This window comes from Pseudophryne corroboree, chromosome 1 (genome assembly GCF_028390025.1).
Source record: "Pseudophryne corroboree isolate aPseCor3 chromosome 1, aPseCor3.hap2, whole genome shotgun sequence".
Lineage (NCBI taxonomy): Eukaryota > Metazoa > Chordata > Amphibia > Anura > Myobatrachidae > Pseudophryne > Pseudophryne corroboree.
In genome coordinates this window covers 142,101,824-142,122,033 of record NC_086444.1, presented here as the reverse complement: position 1 = coordinate 142,122,033, position 20,210 = coordinate 142,101,824, and the positions used below count along the sequence as shown (strand labels likewise).

Sequence of the window (20,210 nt, the reverse complement as noted above, 5' to 3'; positions counted from 1 at the left end):
ACATATATTTATCTTAATATAGGAAATAGGGGGGCACCAATATTTATCTTGCCTCCGGGCCACTGTGACGAACTTACGCCACTGTACTGTAATGTTAGAATGTAAGCTCTCACAGGCAGCGGGAAGGCGAAGGCACCAAATCTCTAGGCTTTCCTCCACCCTAATACATATTTCAGTGTTGTCTCCTGATGCAGATATGTTTATATATCCTGCACTTGTCCTATATTGTCTTGAACTGTAAGTCACTGTTTTCTTGTTTTGCTTATTTGCTTATGTACTCTGTAATTGAGCCCTGCGGATCCCTTGTGGTGCTATACAAAAAAATGATGATAATAATTATAAAGGTAGGGCTAGGACATGTTCTACTATTAAGTGGTATAGCAAGATAATACAGCTATGTAAGGTATATATTTATGAATAATACCCCTTATGGTCTACGTAGTGTACATTATGTGCAAGTTATCAATTTCACTAAGTTGGACCCATCTTTAAGCATCCACAGTTATAGTTTAGTAGTAATGCTAGTCTAGGGAGCTATGTATATATTATGAATTACAACGGCTATGTTTAGTTCTTCCTGCATTAAACATTTTGTGAACATATTGCGGTTTGAAATGGATTAAGATTTGATTGAGGCATCTGAACAGGTGTCCAGATTTGTCTAGACATAAATGACTCCTATTACTCCACATGCACAAGATGGGACATATCTCAAACAGAAGGAAAAGTTGAAACGACCACATGTGTTCTAGAACTTAATGGACAAGTAAAACTAAAATCTAAGTTGCCATGTATAAATGAGATACTTAAACATTCACAAATAAATACACATAAAAGTTGTATATTCTATTTACTTTAATATTGGAGTACAAACTGATGTTATGTAAAAAATGGCTGATTATAATGTACATCAGCTCACATTACTGACAGTCTGCAATGTGTAGGTAAATAGCTCCCTCCACAATAACAACATTGCCTTAAATATCTACAGTTACATAATTTGTAACTGTTACTACTAGTAGCTCTTCTGTAAGCCAACGTTTCCTATAAAAGTATGTTTGTATTGTAGTATGCTTGTAAGTGTATTTGTAAAATAGCCTACTGACAATTTGATTGGTGAGTGGCCAGTGCTGTCCACTAATCAGAGTGCTGAGATACATCTGTTAAGTTTGAGGACACCTGTTATCCCAGGGCTGGCAGAAGCACACTGAGAGCCCTAGGTGCATCTCACTGGGCTGTCTCCGAAATTCATCAATTAAAGGCGCCCACATAATCAGGCAGCCCATTTCCCCGATTCCCAATCCACCGGTACTGCAGATCCACTGACTGGATTAACTGATCGTCGGCCAGTAATGACCAGTAATCCGTCTGGGAATTGGAGAAATTAAACATTAAAAATGCCCGATATGCCCATCCCAACTGCTTTTTCGGTTGGAATTGGAGAATTGGGAAACATGTTTAATATTCCCGATTCCCCAACACGGAAGTCAGGGAATCGGAACATTGCCCCAGTATATCTGTACTGTATGGGGGCCTTAAGTTGGGGTGTTGGTAAAAATCAATTCTTAAATTTCCATAAAAAAACAACAACATGAACACAGCAGTGCACACTGTGCCCTAAAAATTGATGTTCAGCTGGTGCAAACTCTGCCTCTATCCCAGCATCTTACCTTGTGTGGAATGGGGCTTGAAGGGTGATTGATAGTGCTTCCCTGTCAGATTGGGAGTATGGTGATAAGCTGTGGCATTATAGCCAGTCCAAACTCCAAGAATATCACAGACATCAGGAAGCAGCAATCAGCGTTTCACAGGTAAGAATATGCCAGCTGCTGTCACTCAGTGTAGTCAGTGCCGTTTCTAACCGCTCGGGGCGCCCGCCGCGGCACTTTGTGACTACTCCTCTCCTCCCACTCTCTCCCCCCGTGCGCTCCTGCTGGGGGGGCGGGGCTTCGCGGAATGACGCGTTTGCGTCGTGACGTCACGACGCAAACGCGTCATTCCGCGAAGCCCCGCCCCCCGAGCAGGAGCGCACGGGTGGAAGAGAGAGGGAGGAGAGGACTGGAGATAACCATCGACGGAGGAGGCGGCCGGCGCGCGGGACCCGAAGAGCGGCAAGTTGTAAGTATTCTCATTCTCTCTCTCCCTCCCTCCCTCCTCCTCCCACTTGACACCTGCCGCACTGTGTAAAATGGGGATACCTGCCGCACTGTGTAAAATGGGGATACCTGCCGCACTGTGTAAAATGGGGACACCTGCCGCACTGTGTAAAATGGGGACACCTGCCGCACTGTGTAAAATGGGGACACCTGCCGCACTGTGTAAAATGGGGATACCTGCCGCACTGTGTAAAATGGGGACACCTGCCTGCCGTGCTGTGTAAAATGGGGACACCTGCCGCACTGTGTAAAATGGGGACACCTGCCGCACTGTCTAAAATGGGGATACCTGCCGCACTGTGTAAAATGGGGATACCTGCCGCACTGTGTAAAATGGGGACACCTGCCGCACTGTGTAAAATGGGGACACCTGCCTGCGTATTGTGTAAAATGGGGACACCTGCCTGCGTACTGTGTAAAATGGGGATATCTGCCTGCATACTGTGTAAAATGGGGACACCTGCCTGCCGCACTTTGTTAAATGGGGACACCTGCCTACCGTACTGTGTAAAATGGGGACACCTGCCTGCCGCACTTTGTAAAATGGGGACACCTGCCTGCCGCACTTTGTAAAATGGGGACACCTGCCTGCCGCACTTTGTAAATGGGGACACCTGCCTGCCGCGCTGTGTAATATGGGGACACTTGCCTGGTGTAATGTGTAAAAAGGGGACTTTTTTATTTTAATTTTTTCCCCCTGTGGTGGGTGTGATATCAGACGAGGCCACGCCCACTGTAATGAGACCACGCCCATTTTAATCAGGCCACACAGCCGCGCGCATTCTTTTTTTTCTGGCTATATGGGGGGGGCACGCAATTTTTTTTTTATAGCAATGGGGGGGGGGGGGGGGCGCATTTTTAAATCTCGCACTGGGAGCCAAATTGTCTAGAAACGGCCCTGAGTGTAGTGTTGGTATGGAGTAATTAAATACACGTCACTCAGAGTGTCTTAGGTGCCTCCTAAACCTTGGCATCCAAGGTAATGGCAATGCTGACCCTTGTCATCACTTTTAGATAGCTGGTGGAGGGATAACATGTTCTTTAATAATAGTGGTTGTTATTCCTTTAATTTTGGGTCTAGTCGGGGGAAGGAAAGCCTAGAGTGTTAATTTTTTTCTCCTCTTTCTTGTAGAAGAAAAGTATCTATTTAATTTCCAAAGATGTTCCCAACATTCTATCATCCAGATATGCAGCAACGGATAGTGACAGCTGACCTAACAGGTAGGAGACAGCAACACTGTCTGATAACACTGGTTCGGATGGGGCACTTTCAGTTTATTTCTACATCGCCATTAGGAATGTCCTACTTCATATTCCTCTTCCAATCTGCCCACCACCCCAGCAGTACTAACCCATTTGTGATGTCTATTGGAGGAGACTTTCAGAGTTCACATCGCTGCTCTATAATGGTCTATTCAGAGCACCAGTAGCATCATCAGTGGGAGTCACTGAAGAGTCCACATGGAGCAGAAGAGCTGGCAACTGCTATGAAGACCAGACCCTATGTCCACTGGACACTGCAGTAGGTAGGAACCTGAGGTGGGAAGGGGGCAGCTTGGGTTTTATGTGACAAGGGGGCTGATACTTAGATGGACTCAGCCGCGTGTCCGCATGCAGCAGGCGTGTCTGGATGCAGCCGCAGTATGATTGACTGTGGCGGGCGCTCGCGGGCGGTGATGCAGCGTTTGAGGGGGGGCAGGCTTAACAGGGGCGGGTCGAAACTATGTTTAGGGCGGCTGCATGATGTCACACGCAGCCGCTCTAATAAAAAAATGGTGGACGACCGCCTGACGCGCTGCCAGGGGTCAACCTTAGTTGTGCCCACAATCTAATTGCGGATGCATCGGGATCAATCTATGCGTCCTCAATCTAATTGCTTCCACAATCTAATTGCGGACGCATCGGGATGGCGGCCTCACACATGCTGGGCGGCCCGAGTGTGTGAGGAGATGAACGTAGAACTACGTTCATGTCTGAATAAGTGAGAACGGACCGGTGTGGAGCATATGTGATAATGGAAAAGTGATAAGCTCTCCCCACGCTCCTAGTTATCACTTTCAAATGAATGAACTTCTGTTAGATGGAATGTTGGTGTAAGTAAATGACACAGCTTCAAACAACAGGAGCATCTCACCTTTACTCAGGCAAAGCTACTATAGGTTAATTGAGCATTATTTTGTAGCAGTAGAAGCTGGAAACATTGTGGACATTAGCTTTGCCATCTGTGATTCAATATAAAATAAAACCAATACAGATTCATCCAATTTCTATACATTGAGGATTACTGTCTTCTGCATTACATGGCAATGAATTATACTTTGAAAGGAGTTCATATCTAACCGCACAGGATAAGCGCAAATTCATTTACTGTAGAGTATTAACAGAGAATGAAGCAGGTAATGCTTCTTAATCCTAAAATGATCTGAACTGTCATATAAGAATACCATCTGCTTTGCAGCCTAATTCCATATCATTGAAATCAACAGTTATTTTCAAACATTTTAAAAAGGAAGGCATATGCTGCCGCTTTATAAATAGATCTGAATATACACATTATAAATATATACTCTAACAGGAAGCATATGAGTAGCTATTAGAAAATGCAATAGTGTATGTGTACTTGAAGGATCATTTATTCTTTGCCAGAGGACATGTTGCAGTTTAAACATACACACTAATATCTATAGGGCCTATTTATCAAAACGAATTTCCTATTGATGTTCTTGACACAAATCAAAAGATTAAATTAGTTATGGAGATGGGGTTTAATATCAAAGTTTAATGTAAGTTAGTTAGGTTGTTGGGTTTTTTTTTTTTTTTTTTGCTTTGCTCAATGAAAGTGCTCTTCATTTTGGGTTATGGGTCAATGGGTTCACCTGGATTAGGTTGACAGTTAATAGGCCGACCACTATTGTTCGACATGGCCATGGTCAATATGGGAAAAAGGTCCACACAGTGAAATGGTCTACAGAGGATAGGTCAACGTGAGATTTTTTTATGTTTTTGGTGTCATTTTTGTGTAACATGATCAGCAGCCCCAATTAGTACACCGCGTCAGCTTGCAAAACTCGCCATGGTGGGGTCAAGGTTACTATTCCCAATCATAGTGCATGTGGATGGTAATGTATGAAAAAGGTTAAAATAAAAAAAATTGTGAAATGGCCATGTCAACCTTTTCATGTGTCGACCATTTTCCCATGTTGACCTTGTCCTGGTTGACCAATTGACTGTCAACCTAAGTACTATTGGCCTACCATTCGGACGCCATTATTGTGGTTGTACCTTCTATTTCAACTTGCACAAGGGTAATTTGATCATCACCTGGAGTGTCGGTAACCTGTTGGTTTGGGGCAGTCAGTGTGGTATTCAGCATATTCGTTCTGCCGGTAACAAAATGTTCTTTATGCCCATAAGCATGTGATACATGAGACATTAATAACAAGGGGCCTAATTCAGGTAAGCAGAGAGGGGCCTGAGCAGAGCTGAGATAAGACTGAAGTGTCTTTACTAGTTTATAGTAATGTATTCAGGGGCATTTTAACAGAGAAGGAGGTCCCTGAGCAACCACCTTCCGTACAGCCCCCGCCTTTGCAACTGGCACCTGGCAGCGCAATAGATTCTGAGCACTAGGAGGCACAGACTCATTTGCGCATGCGCAAATCTCTGGGGAAATTACGCAATAGGCATTTTCCTTACTGCACCATTTACCCGGAGATTTGTAGATAGATGCTGTCGCTGGTCGGGGACTCCGGAGAGGGGAGTGTTAAAAAAATAGGTACAGGGTGTGCGGTGTGGGCCCCACTGGACCCTGAGGGCCCATGTGCACCCATTATAGATACGCCACTGATTGTATTGGTAAGTATTTTATTTGAAGAGCTAATAGAGAAAAAAAGATTTTTCTGTGGTGACAAAGTGGGCGGTTTATTTGACCTCAGTGGATTACTTAAGCCTGGCGGTCCATGCTTTTCAGTTGTAGCATTGTCTTTATAGTACTGGTTACCCAGCACATTCATCTTTAATTACACTCACGACTGAGATCAGCAGCTTACTGAATGGTCCCACGATAACTTGCCATTGCCTGAGACAGCAGTAGGCACCACCCAGCATTCTGGAATGGTCCATGACCTTGACAAAGTTAAAACTATTTTTTGTTGCATATTGAAAGTGCTCTTCCATCTTGTGGGGACCTCCATTTTAACCTGTGCAACAGCAATTTATTCCTAACCTGAAGTGCGTGTTCCAGCCTTGTCTGCGTATGATTAATTAAAATGAAAGCAGATTTTGTGTGCCAGCAACAAAATGCTTTGCACATCAGAAACACTATATGCCGGGTGAGCGGGGGGATGGTATCTGTCAGCCTGAGGATAACAACTGGCAAGAAGATTGCAACTACCCAGGCCCATTACCATCACATCCGTTCCCACATTTTAAATTACAAATACAATTATTTATTTTCTAAATCTACGCTATAGAGAACTACGGGTTTTATTCAGGTTTGTTAGCAAACCAAAAAAGCAAGCAACTGGGCTAAACCATGTTGCAGTGCAGGTGCAGCAGATGTATCATGTGCACAGAGAGTTAAGGGGGTTCACACGGGGAGATGTGTGCTGAGCGATCTATCACAGACCTCTCAGCACACATCTCTCCCCCGCTCAGCACACAGTGTGATGTGCAGACTTAGACTGGCCCACAGGGGTACAGGGGAAACCACCGGTGGGCCCCACTATACGGGGGCCCACCTCATGCTCTAAGGATCAGGTTCCAGACTGTGCACTTGAATTGATTATTATACATATGTTACCTTATACTGGACTATGGTGTATTTTCTACAGTGCATTGCTGTTATTAATCTGTTATTAATCTGGTACATTATCATGCATGCACAGCTGAATTTACTGTATATATTTATGAAGGAGGCCCAGACGTTGCACTCTCTAATGGTTAGTCAAACCAATGAGGTGGCAGGCCACACCCCCTCTGCAGACTGGCCACACCCCTAACATGGGCCCCTGCCACTGCATTCCCCCGGTGGGCCCTATATGCCCCAGTCCGACACTGGCGATGTGTACTAAGCGAGGAGGTGGTGGGGACGCTCACTTCACCCAGCGGTGAAGTGAGTGATCTACTAGATCTACTAGGCCAATCTAGTACCGGCGATAGCAACGCGTGGGGCCGCACATCACTATCGCTATGGGGCAAACACCCGGAGAGATCCGTGCTTAATTTCTAAGCAATCTAGTCAGATTGCTTAGAAATTAAGCACAGATCTCTCCATGTGTACCCCCCTTTAGATTTGGGTGGGGTGTGTTCAAACTAGAATCTAAATTGCAGTGTAAAAATAAAGCCGCCAGTATTTACCCTGCACAGAAACAATATAACCAACCCAAATCTAACTCTCTCTGCACATGATACATCTGCCACATGCAACATGGTTTTGCCCATTAGTGCGCTTTTTTGGTTTTTTAACAACCTGAATGAGGCCCTTAGTTGAATAACCCCCTAAGTGTGCAAAATTCCAAATGAATAAATAGTATTTATGATGATGTTGTCACGATCCGGGTATCTGGACGCCATTTCTTACCCATCAGATGCCTCCTAAGGCTGGCTCAGCGCTCCAGGACCGGATTCCATCTGTTATCCTGATGTGTACATTCCTGTATCCTCTCCTGTCACTCTGGGACGCTGTCACAGTAAACGCCATATTACACCTGGCATGGCGTCTCCCGCGGCCTCCGCCGCCGTCCCTGAACTTCTGCATGCAGAGTGTCTGAGTGGCGATTACGTCAGCCGCGGCCTCCGCTGTGTCCGCGTGGTTGGATGTGCATCTGTCAGCCTGGCGCCTCCTGTCTCCGGTGGCCGGCGCCGCCATTACTGTTTTCATTACCACATGGATTACAAACCAAACTTCCCTCCAAGTGTCTGCATGGGCGCAGCCATCTTGGATTCTGTCAGCTGATCATTTCCACCAATCTGTTCTCAGTATTGATAATCTGCATAATTGCCTAGCCAATCCCTTCCTTGCTGCAGGTATAAATACACTGTGCCTGAGCAAGGAAGGCGTCGGTGCTTTGGTTGTCAAACCTAGTTCCTGTTTGTCTCTCTCCTGTGATTGTCTTCCAGGTTCCAGCTCCTGTCTCAAGACTTCCACCATAGAGACCCGCACCAGCATTCCACCTGCGGTGTAGCCTGACTCTCCAATCCATTGTGGATTCATCTGTTTCCAGCTACAACATTACCTGCTTCCAGCTCAGCTTCCAGCAGAGTACAGCTTCCCTTAAAGGGCCGGTGTCCTTTCTACACTTTACCACTCTCCACCGGTATTATTATTTCTCCGCTCTCAAGTTCTACATTTCAGTTCATATTTCATCGCTCCCAAGTTCATTTATTATTTAACTGGTTCCAGCCAGTATCCACTCCGTGCTAACAACAGTCTGGTTCCAGCCAGTATCCACAGCAGCTGTTTTATCTTCAGCAACCCAGCTTTTCCTGGAACACCAGCTGGCACAATCCTGGGTTACCTCCATTGCTACAGTCGGGCCTGGTAAGGACTTTCCATCTAGAAGATCATAAGAACTATCTCACACTACCAGTGCCCTGTGGCTCCTGCCATCCTGTAGTACCCAGGAACTGTATTTATTCTTTGCTGACTTTTACGTTTTCTCTTACTGCTGCTGTGTTGCGGAGTTGTCATAATAAACATCATTGACTTTTATCCAAGTTGTCGTGGTCACGCCTTCGGGCAGTTATTATTCATGTTACTTACATGTCCAGGGGTCTGATACAACCTCCCAGGTTCCGGTACATCTCAGCCCCTACAACTGAGGCTGCCTCCCGTCAGCTCAGGCCCTCAGTTGTGACAGTAAGCACTGACCTAATGAATCCAGCCGGAGACCAGGATCAAGCGGCCAGGCCGATGCAAGAACTGGCAGCCCGACTAGAACATCAGGAGGCTGCACAGGGCCACATCATCCGCTGTCTCCAGGATCTCTCTACTCGGCTGGATGGGATTCAGACAACTCTCCGTGGATCAGGCGCGTCTGGTGCGTCAACCACAGTGACTACAGCTATAACCCCACCCACCTTACCCATTTCTGCTCCACGTCTTCATCTTCCAACGCCAGCAAAATTTGACGGATCTCCAAGATTCTGCAGGGGATTTCTCAACCAGTGTGAGATTCAGTTTGAGCTACAACCTGGCAATTTTCCCAGTGACCGTACAAAAATTGCCTACATTATTTCTCTTCTCAGTGGCTCAGCCCTTGATTGGGCATCACCGTTATGGGAGAGGTCCGACACCCTGCTATCTTCCTACACTGCCTTCGTGTCAACATTCAGGCGCATCTTCGACGAGCCAGGCCGGGTAACCTCAGCTTCATCCGAGATTCTCCGTTTACGCCAGGGGTCACGTACTGTAGGACAATATCTGATACAGTTCCAGATCCTGGCATCCGAACTGGCATGGAACGACGAGGCCCTGTATGCTGCATTCTGGCATGGCTTATCTGAGCGTATTAAAGATGAGTTAGCTACCAGAGACTTACCTTCTAAGTTAGATGAGCTAATCTCACTCTGCACGAAAGTTGATTTACGTTTCAGAGAGAGAGCAACTGAGCGTGGAAGATCATCTGCTCCAAAATCTTCTGCTCCTCCTCCTCGCCAACTGTCACCATCTAAAGATGAACCCATGCAAATTGGCCGTTACCGTTTAACTCCTGCTGAGCGCCGAAGACGTCTCTCTGAGTCTCTCTGTCTGTATTGTGCAGCCCCGTCTCACACCATCAATGCCTGTCCCGAACGTCCGGGAAAACTCCAAACCCTAGCTCACCCAGGAGAGGGCCGGCTAGGAGTAATGATCTCCTCTCCATCTCCTCATGATTGTAATCTCCCAGTGTCGCTCCAAATTGCTCAACGTTATCGGAACGTCATTGCCCTCCTGGATTCCGGAGCAGCTGGGAACTTTATTACCGAAGCCTATGTTAAACGGTGGTCCCTACCCACCGAGAGACTTCCTTCCTCCTTTTCCTTAACTGCCGTGGATGGCAGTAAAATTTTTGATACAGTTATTGCTCTAAGGACTCTACCAGTTCGTCTGAGAGTGGGAGTTCTTCATTCCGAACTTATTTCTTTTTTAGTGATTCCAAGAGCCACACATCCTGTGGTCCTGGGCCTTCCATGGCTCCGTCTTCACAATCCTACAATTGATTGGACGACTACGCAAATCCTGGCATGGGGTTCCTCCTGTGCTGAGACATGTTTGTTTAAAGTATTGCCTGTCTGTTCTTCCTCCCCCAGGTCGTCTGATGTTCCACCTCCTCCATATCAAGATTTCACGGATGTGTTCAGTAAAGCTTCTGCTGATATCCTTCCTCCTCATAGAGAATGGGACTGTCCGATTGATCTCGTTCCAGGGAAGGTTCCACCTCGAGGCCGAACTTATCCGTTGTCTCTGCCTGAGACGCATTCTATGGAGGAATATATTAAAGAGAACCTAGCAAAGGGGTTCATTCGACCTTCTTCTTCTCCAGCCGGCGCAGGCTTCTTTTTTGTAAAAAAGAAAGATGGTGGTCTGCGGCCGTGCATCGACTACAGAGGTTTGAACGACATTACCATCAAGAACCGTTATCCTTTACCCCTGATTACTGAGCTCTTTGACAGAGTTAGCGGAGCTACCATCTTTACAAAGCTGGACTTGCGAGGTGCATACAATCTCATCCGGATCCGTGAGGGTGACGAGTGGAAGACCGCCTTTAACACCCGTGACGGACATTATGAGTACCTCGTCATGCCCTTCGGATTGAGCAATGCTCCAGCTGTCTTCCAGCATTTTGTCAATGAGATCTTCAGAGACATTCTATACCATCATGTCGTGGTCTATCTAGACGATATCCTCATTTTTGCCAACGATTTAGAGGAACATCATTTTTGGGTTAAAGAGGTTCTGTCCCGTCTCCGTGTCAATCATCTCTATTGCAAATTAGAAAAATGCGTCTTTGAAGTCAAGTCCATTCCGTTTCTAGGGTACATTGTGTCCGGTTCCGGACTAGAGATGGATCCTGAGAAACTACAAGCAATCCAAAATTGGCCGGTACCCTTAACCCTCAAAGGGGTCCAGAGGTTCTTAGGGTTCGCCAACTATTACCGAAAGTTTATACGAGACTTTTCCACCATTGTGGCGCCTATTACTGCTTTCACTAAGAAGGGTGCTAACCTGTCCAAGTGGTCTGAAGAAGCCATGCAAGCATTTCATCTTTTAAAACAAAGGTTCATCTCTGCGCCTGTTCTGAAACAGCCTAACATCGACTCTCCTTTCATCTTAGAGGTGGATGCCTCCTCCGTTGGAGTAGGAGCGGTGTTATCTCAGAGGGCTAAAGATGGCCATTTACACCCTTGCAGTTTCTTCTCCCGGAAGTTCTCCCCAGCTGAGCGCAACTATGCCATTGGCGACCAGGAGTTGCTAGCCATCAAGCTCGCTCTAGAAGAGTGGAGGTATCTGTTGGAGGGAGCTTCTCATTCAATCACCATACTTACAGACCACAAGAACCTTTTATACCTGAAGGGCGCACAATGTCTCAACCCTCGTCAGGCCAGATGGGCACTTTTCTTTTCCAGGTTCGACTTTAAACTCCAGTTCTGTCCGGGCTCTCAGAATCGCAAAGCCGATGCCCTTTCCCGCTCATGGGAGCAAGAAAATGAGTCAGAGTCTTCAGACAAGCATCCTATTATAAATCCGTTGGCATTCTCCACGGTAGGGATGGACTCTACGCCCCCATCAGGGAAAAGTTTTGTGAAGCCGATGCTAAGGAAGAAGCTCATGCATTGGGCCCATGCTTCCCGTTTTGCCGGACATACAGGTATCCAAAAAACCCTGGAGTTTATCTCTAGGTCCTATTGGTGGCCAACTCTGAAAAAGGACGTCTTGGAGTTTATTGCATCTTGCCCAAAGTGTGCCCAACATAAAGTATCCCGCCAGTCGCCTGCGGGGCAACTGGTTCCACTATCCGTTCCCCGTCGACCATGGACCCACTTGTCGATGGATTTCATTACAGACTTACCCATGTGCAACAAGTTCAATACCATCTGGGTGGTAGTTGACCGGTTCACCAAGATGGCACACTTCATTCCTCTCACCGGTCTTCCGTCAGCTTCCAAGTTGGCTCAAGTATTCATACAAGAGATCTTCCGACTCCACGGTCTTCCTGAAGAAATTATCTCAGATCGAGGAGTTCAATTCACAGCCAAATTCTGGCGAAGTTTATGTCAAGTCCTCCAAGTCAAGCTAAAGTTTTCCACGGCTTACCATCCTCAGACCAATGGTCAAACCGAGAGGGTGAATCAGGACTTGGAGGCCTTCCTCCGCATCTATGTGTCCTCCTCTCAAGATGTCTGGGTTCAATTACTTCCCTGGGCCGAGTTCTGTCATAACAACCAGTATCATTCTTCATCTGCTTCAACACCATTCTTCACTAACTTTGGATTCCACCCTAAAGTCCCTGAGTTCCAACCGCTTCCAGCAACTTCTGTTCCCGCAGTGGATATCACCTTGCATCAGTTTGCCAATATCTGGAAGAGCGTACGATCAGCTCTGCTCAAGGCATCGTTCAGGTACAAGAAGTTTGCGGATAAGAAGCGTCGAGCAGTTCCTGCTCTCAAGGTGGGTGATCGGGTATGGTTATCCACGAAGAATTTGAGGTTAAGAGTTCCCAGTATGAAGTTTGCACCTCGCTATATCGGTCCTTTCAAGATTGAACAAGTCATCAATCCTGTTGCTTACAGACTCCAGTTGCCTCCCTTCTTAAAAATACCCAGGACATTCCATGTTTCCCTGTTGAAACCGCTGATCTTGAATCGGTTTCATTCCTCACTTCCTCCAACTCCGAAAGTCCAAACTCAACGAGGCGTTGAGTATGAAGTGGCCAAGATCCTGGACTCACGTCACTGTTACGGTCAACTACAATATCTTATTGACTGGAAGGGTTATGGTCCTGAGGAACGTTCATGGACCAATGCTTCTGATGTCCATGCTCCTGCCTTGGTCCGGAGATTCCATTCCAAGTTTCCTCAAAAGCCAAAGAAGTGTCCTGGGGCCACTCCTAAAGGGGGGGGTGCTGTCACGATCCGGGTATCTGGACGCCATTTCTTACCCATCAGATGCCTCCTAAGGCTGGCTCAGCGCTCCAGGACCGGATTCCATCTGTTATCCTGATGTGTACATTCCTGTATCCTCTCCTGTCACTCTGGGACGCTGTCACAGTAAACGCCATATTACACCTGGCATGGCGTCTCCCGCGGCCTCCGCCGCCGTCCCTGAACTTCTGCATGCAGAGTGTCTGAGTGGCGATTACGTCAGCCGCGGCCTCCGCTGTGTCCGCGTGGTTGGATGTGCATCTGTCAGCCTGGCGCCTCCTGTCTCCGGTGGCCGGCGCCGCCATTACTGTTTTCATTACCACATGGATTACAAACCAAACTTCCCTCCAAGTGTCTGCATGGGCGCAGCCATCTTGGATTCTGTCAGCTGATCATTTCCACCAATCTGTTCTCAGTATTGATAATCTGCATAATTGCCTAGCCAATCCCTTCCTTGCTGCAGGTATAAATACACTGTGCCTGAGCAAGGAAGGCGTCAGTGCTTTGGTTGTCAAACCTAGTTCCTGTTTGTCTCTCTCCTGTGATTGTCTTCCAGGTTCCAGCTCCTGTCTCAAGACTTCCACCATAGAGACCCGCACCAGCATTCCACCTGCGGTGTAGCCTGACTCTCCAATCCATTGTGGATTCATCTGTTTCCAGCTACAACATTACCTGCTTCCAGCTCAGCTTCCAGCAGAGTACAGCTTCCCTTAAAGGGCCGGTGTCCTTTCTACACTTTACCACTCTCCACCGGTATTATTATTTCTCCGCTCTCAAGTTCTACATTTCAGTTCATATTTCATCGCTCCCAAGTTCATTTATTATTTAACTGGTTCCAGCCAGTATCCACTCCGTGCTAACAACAGTCTGGTTCCAGCCAGTATCCACAGCAGCTGTTTTATCTTCAGCAACCCAGCTTTTCCTGGAACACCAGCTGGCACAATCCTGGGTTACCTCCATTGCTACAGTCGGGCCTGGTAAGGACTTTCCATCTAGAAGATCATAAGAACTATCTCACACTACCAGTGCCCTGTGGCTCCTGCCATCCTGTAGTACCCAGGAACTGTATTTATTCTTTGCTGACTTTTACGTTTTCTTTTACTGCTGCTGTGTTGCGGAGTTGTCATAATAAACATCATTGACTTTTATCCAAGTTGTCGTGGTCACGCCTTCGGGCAGTTATTATTCATGTTACTTACATGTCCAGGGGTCTGATACAACCTCCCAGGTTCCGGTACATCTCAGCCCCTACAACTGAGGCTGCCTCCCGTCAGCTCAGGCCCTCAGTTGTGACAGATGTACTGTAAATGAGAATAAAAGGTGACATATTCACTTATATAACTAGGTGTCTTAAGCAACTTTTGTAATGAATTGTAAGAGTGTTAGCCATTAATGATCAAAGTATATGTACAGTAAGTGGGTACTGAGTCTAACGCAAAACACATTAAGCTATTGACACGTCCAACTTGTCCATGTCCCTCTCATATGCAGAGACCCAATGCACAGCATGTACTGGTGAACAGATGACTTTGCTATTGATTAGAAAGTGCTGTGCGACGCTTGTTATTGTTCTGCTTTCCTTTTAAAGATTTCAAAGGCTGATTTAAGAGCATTTATTGCAGTTGTTACTTTATTGTTCCTGATTATGTCTAATAAGCAAGATGTCATCAACATCACAAGTTCTTAAGTCTGACGTTGACTCTGACATGCCATCGTCAAAAATGCAAGGGACAGTTTTAAGGAGAACTTTATTTTCATCATCACTAGTGGTTGGCAATGCAATAGCAGTAAAAACATAATCATCCCACCAACTATATTTGTAGTGGTGCTGAAGCACTACGGGGGGAATTCAATTTCGGGTGAGTCCATTCACCCGGCTGAATCAGCACAACAATAGCGCAACAAATCAGGCCTCTGGCCTGCCGGTCGAAGGGTGCGAGATTGGGGGTGCCGTTGTTGGTGTTTAACGGCGGCAATGGTGCTTCACACCTATTACTGGCAAATGAATTCCCCCCTATATGGGGAACATTGATAGGATGTCATCCTTGGGGATTATGGTTGGGAAGAAACTACTGTAGTTAATTATCATCATTATCACCAACACATTTTACATCTGTAGCCAAACTCTATCTACCCCTTTGTGATCTGCCTTCTCCTCAACATCACCATTACAATAATAATAATAATAATAATAATAATAATAATGATGCAAGCAGCTCCGCCGAGAGGAGGGGGGAATGAATACTAATTACCTGGGCCCGGCTTGTTGGAGGGGCTCGGCAGGGGTACTGATGCAGTACTATCTTATGCACACTGCATACACACTCTGAGAATGAGACTGATACTCCTTTTCAGTGGTGGCTTCAGAGGCAGTACTGCAGCACAGTCTAAATTCAAATAGGGGAGCCACTCCAACTGCCAGTGAGTCCAGGTCAGCGATGTTTGGCTGCGCTTGGAGTGGCAGTTGGTGTGGCTCCCCTATTTGAATTTTGGACTGTGCTGCAGCCCCACCTCCAGAGCCGCCACTGCTCCTTTTATGCCAAAATCCCGGGTCCAGCCCGAGTTATTGAACAAGGGTTTCAAGCCACGTCACATTTGCTTGAAACCCTTTCACACCGTTGTCTTGACCCAGGATATTGCCGGGGTTTACCTCTGCTGGCACTTTGGGATTACATCATGTCCAAGCGTTGATAATGTGGCAGAGAACGTCAGATGACCCGGGTTACCTCTTCACACTACCACCAACCCTTCAAGCTGCCAGGCTTGGATTCCCAGGTCACTGGACCCTGGTTAACCCCTTTACACCAAGCTGCAGCCTGGGTTAATCCGACAATAACCCTAGTCAAAATCTCAGTGTAAAAGGGGCATATGACAGTGATGAATGAGGAGTCTGAGCGACAGCAAAATGCACCTTTCTAAGTATAAGGACAATTATATTTATATACATTCTGTGAAATACTGCAGTTCAAAATAGCATTCTGCAAAAGAGCAAAGCAAAAAACAGTACAAAAGAGTTTGTATCACTGCAACTTCATACCAATGCTAAACAGTCTGTTCCACTTCAAAACCCAATCAGCAAAAAAATTAGCACCATTTTCACTGACCTCAATAATTAAGATTTTTTTCACAGCTTCAGTTTGGATACAAAGTAATACAGAGAGCTGTCATTGCACTATACTGTGTATACAACTATTCACTGAATGGCATCCTGTTGTCATTGATCCCAAGTGATTGGCCAGTCCCTGACATGAGGCACTACTGATGGGTAAATGGGAAGGTAATCCCCATAATAGTTCCTACGCCTGTGAATGGTTCTCTGGGCTCACTGGGCCTAATTCAGAGTTGATCGCAGCAGCAAATTTGTTAGCAGTTGGGCAAAACCATGTGCAGTGTGTGTGTGTGTGTGTGTGTGTGTGTGTGTGTGTGTGTGTGTGTGTGTGTGAGTGTGTGTGTGTGTGTGTGTGTGTGTGTGTGTGTGGGGGGGGGCAGATATAACATGTGCAGAGAGAGTTAGATTTGGCTGTGGTGTGTTCAATCTGCAATCTAAATTGCAGTGTAAAAATAAAGCAGCCAGTTTTTACCCTGCACAGAATCAAAATAACCCACCCGAATCTAACTCTAGCTTTCTGCACATGTTATATCTGCCTCCCCTGCAGTGCACATGGTTTTGCCCAACTGCTAACAAATTTGCTGCTGCGATCAACTCTGAATTACCTCCTATATCCTAAAGAGCTCACAGCAGTAAATTAAATAAATTTAGCACTTGAGTTACCCTCTAGTCATCCAGTACAATTTCTTAACCTTAGATACATTTACTGGTGTTTTGTCCGTAGTGAATACAATCAAAACACCCTGTTGTTATGTGAGAGGGTGGTGATGGCCTGCGAGTGCGTGTGGTGGTGCCTGCTGCCGTGCAGGTGTAGACGCGGTACTCACCAGGCGCCGCTCTCTCTCACCTTCAGGTACCGGAACCTTCAACGGACCTGGAATTCTTCAGTCGGATCCGGACACGGCGATTCCCTCTCGGAGCTGACCGACGACCCAGCTGAGGAGAGAAGGGTTTACATTAAAGGGGGTATCGACCCTTCTTCCGCTGGAACAGGGGATACCCAAGGGGTGGCCGCGACCTTCACCGGCTGGGTGAATGGTCATCACCGGCACAAAGCCTCAGCTACCCAGCTTTCACACACTCGCGCTTTCGCACGTAGTGTGATGAAAGGGATTCTCACGTCCGTGAGCAATCCTAACTCCGGTGCTCGGGGACAAACAAGGGACAGACGTACACGGATGCTACTCACCGTCACAAGTCTTGCACTCCGATCTTCTCCACTTACAGGTCCCTGTAAGGAGGCAAAGAGAAACAGCCGTGCAGGGCCAAGAACTACCCTAGTGTCACACCCTATACTAAATACAACGGCAGAGCCCTCAAACTAGCTCTGTGGGTGTGGTGCAACAAAACTATACAAACACAGACACTTTGCCCTGCACGGTAACAACATACATCACAATATCGGAATGCAATATCACACGGTGTTGTCCCTTTTCTACCCGGCTCAGAACACCCAGTAGTGGGGACCGCACAGCTCACCCACCTACCGTACTCTCAGGGTGGCCTGGGCCTAGCGCCACCTGTACTCACCTCGGGGAAAACACTGCTTCGCTGGGCCTAGCGCCCCCTAACTGCCCACGGGCCGGAGGCCTGACTTTGCCCACGGGCCTAGCGCCCGCCTACCTTGCTGCCCGTTGGGTGACCTGGGCCTTGTGCCCAAGGTCACCTTATCGTACCTATTTGGCCAAAATCCACTAGGGCCTAATGCCCTCTATCGTCCCACAGGCCTAGTGCCTGATATGTGCCCCCAGGCCTAGTGCCTGCCTATCTGGGCCACGGGCCTGGAGGGCCCGACCAAATGCCCCCACGGGCCAGGAGGGCCCGACTATATGCCCACGGGCCGGGAGGGCCTGACTGTGCCCACGGGCCTAATGCCCGAACACCCGGTGGTCTAGGGGGAAAGCGGGTACAGGGGCACCTGACAAGGGCCTACCTGACCCGCTGGAAGAGGCACCAGGGGGGAGCTTCGTCAGCTCTTCGCTTCCCACCCCTGGTGACCTCTCCAGCGCTCTTCTTCAATCTTCGGCCGCTGGCCCGTCCTGGCCAGCGGCGCCGCCGTCGTCGCGCCGCGTCCAGCCGCCGCTGGACATCTTCTTTTCCGAGCCCGTCTTCTTTCTTCTTGCCGCCGGGATCTTCTGCGCTCCGGCGCGCCGACGTCCGTCCTCGCTTCTTCCGCTCGAGTCTTCTGCCGCTCTTCGGCGCGGCCTCCTCTTCAGGCTCCCGCCCGGCGTCTCTCTCCTCTTCGCCGCTCTTCAGCGCGGCCTTTTCTTCAGGCTCCCACCCGGCGTCTGACGTCAGACGCCGGGGGCGGGGCCTATGACGCGGCGAGCGCCGATTGGCTCGCCGCGTCCCCCTCTGATTGGCTGCCGCTCCGGGAGCCGCGATTGGCTCCCGGAGGGCGCCAAGATTCAAAAGCCCCTGCAGTCTCTGGTCCGGCGCAGGGAAAAAGGTAATCCCTGCACCGGACACCCGCCGCCACGCACCCAGCGCTGGGGACAGACAAGCTGCCCCAGCGCTGTCCCCAGCTAGGGACAGCCCCACTGATGTGCCCACAGGGCACATCTCTACATTTACGTATACATGAAAACAATTCCTAGGTTTGTAGAAAAATTAGGAATCAGTTGAATGTCAGCTTCTAAATCAGTGTTTCTCAAACTTGGTCCACATTAACAGTCCAGGTTTTATGTATATGCATGTGCTGAAGTATGGCTATCCTTAAAACTTGGACTGGTAGCATGCCTTAAGGACCGTGGTTGGGAAACACTGTTCTAAAATATTTATACTATACAGTAAATGTTAGAAATTGTCTCCCACATTTCACCTGTCGCAGTAAAAGCTGTATTCATACTTCTGTATACAGTGGCGTCAGAAAGGGGGTGTGGTCCGCACCCAGGTGTCACCCTCGGAGAGTAACACCTTCTCATGCCAGTTTCTCCACAGTGACAGGCGACGGGTGCTACAGTGTGAGTATTGGTAAGCAGACTGTTTAAACAACTGTTTATAATGTTATAATGAATGTAGGGGGTTTAAACAGAAAAAGTAAAAAAATCAGAACAAAATGTTCTTGTTAATTGTTTTATTTTTTAATTTAAAGAAATTATATATTTAAAAATAAGGGGGGAAAAAGCAAAAAAAAACACCCTTCATCATAAAATGTACATTATTAATTATTTGTTATGCCCGTTTTATCGTTAAAAAAAACTTTTTTGTTTGAAACAGAATGACAAGTTTTAGGAACTGATTCAAGCTAATTTCAATCTCAGTTTATGGGCATATTTATCAAAATTATTTTTACTAAAATAATGTGAAAAGGGTGTTTTCACGGGATGCAGTGAGGATACCGACGGACAGGATCCTGGCGCTCGAAATACCGATGCCGGAATCCCGCCTGCAGCTGGAACACCGGTGTCGACATCTAGACAGGGCTTGGAATCCTGGCATTTAAATACCGATCCCTGGAATCCTGAACCTTCTTGCACCGGGACTCGATCGCGTCCAGCCGTGCGCGGGGGGAGGGGGACGGGGTTAGGTTTTGCTGTTAGAAGAGGGATCAGGTTCAGGGATGGGAAGGTTAGGGTTAGGTACCGGGCAGGGAGGGTTAGAGTTAGGTACTTAACAGGGGAGGTTAGGGTTAGGCACCTAGCGGGCAGAGTTAGTTTTAGGCAGCGGGGAAGGGAGGGTTAGGGTTAGGCAGCAAGCGGAAAGGGTGAGGGTTATGTACCCACAAGGGAGGGTTAGTGTAGGGTAAAGGTGAGGGTTAGGGGGCTTAATAGGGGGCTGTCAGGATTCTGATGGATGGGATTCTGTTGTCGGAATACTGA

The 20,210-nt window shown here is 47.5% G+C and overlaps 1 long non-coding RNA gene across 1 annotated transcript in view; it reads left to right on the top strand.

Moving 5' to 3' along the window:
- Positions 1–2,013: 2,013 nt before the first annotated feature.
- LOC134993681 (uncharacterized) overlaps positions 2,014–20,210 on the top strand; it is a 364,487-nt gene continuing 346,290 nt past the window's right edge. Inside the window, exons 1-2 of the long non-coding RNA XR_010197380.1 lie at positions 2,014–2,118; positions 3,289–3,377. This is a non-coding gene — a long non-coding RNA (uncharacterized LOC134993681). The remainder of the gene's footprint in view (positions 2,119–3,288; positions 3,378–20,210) is intronic.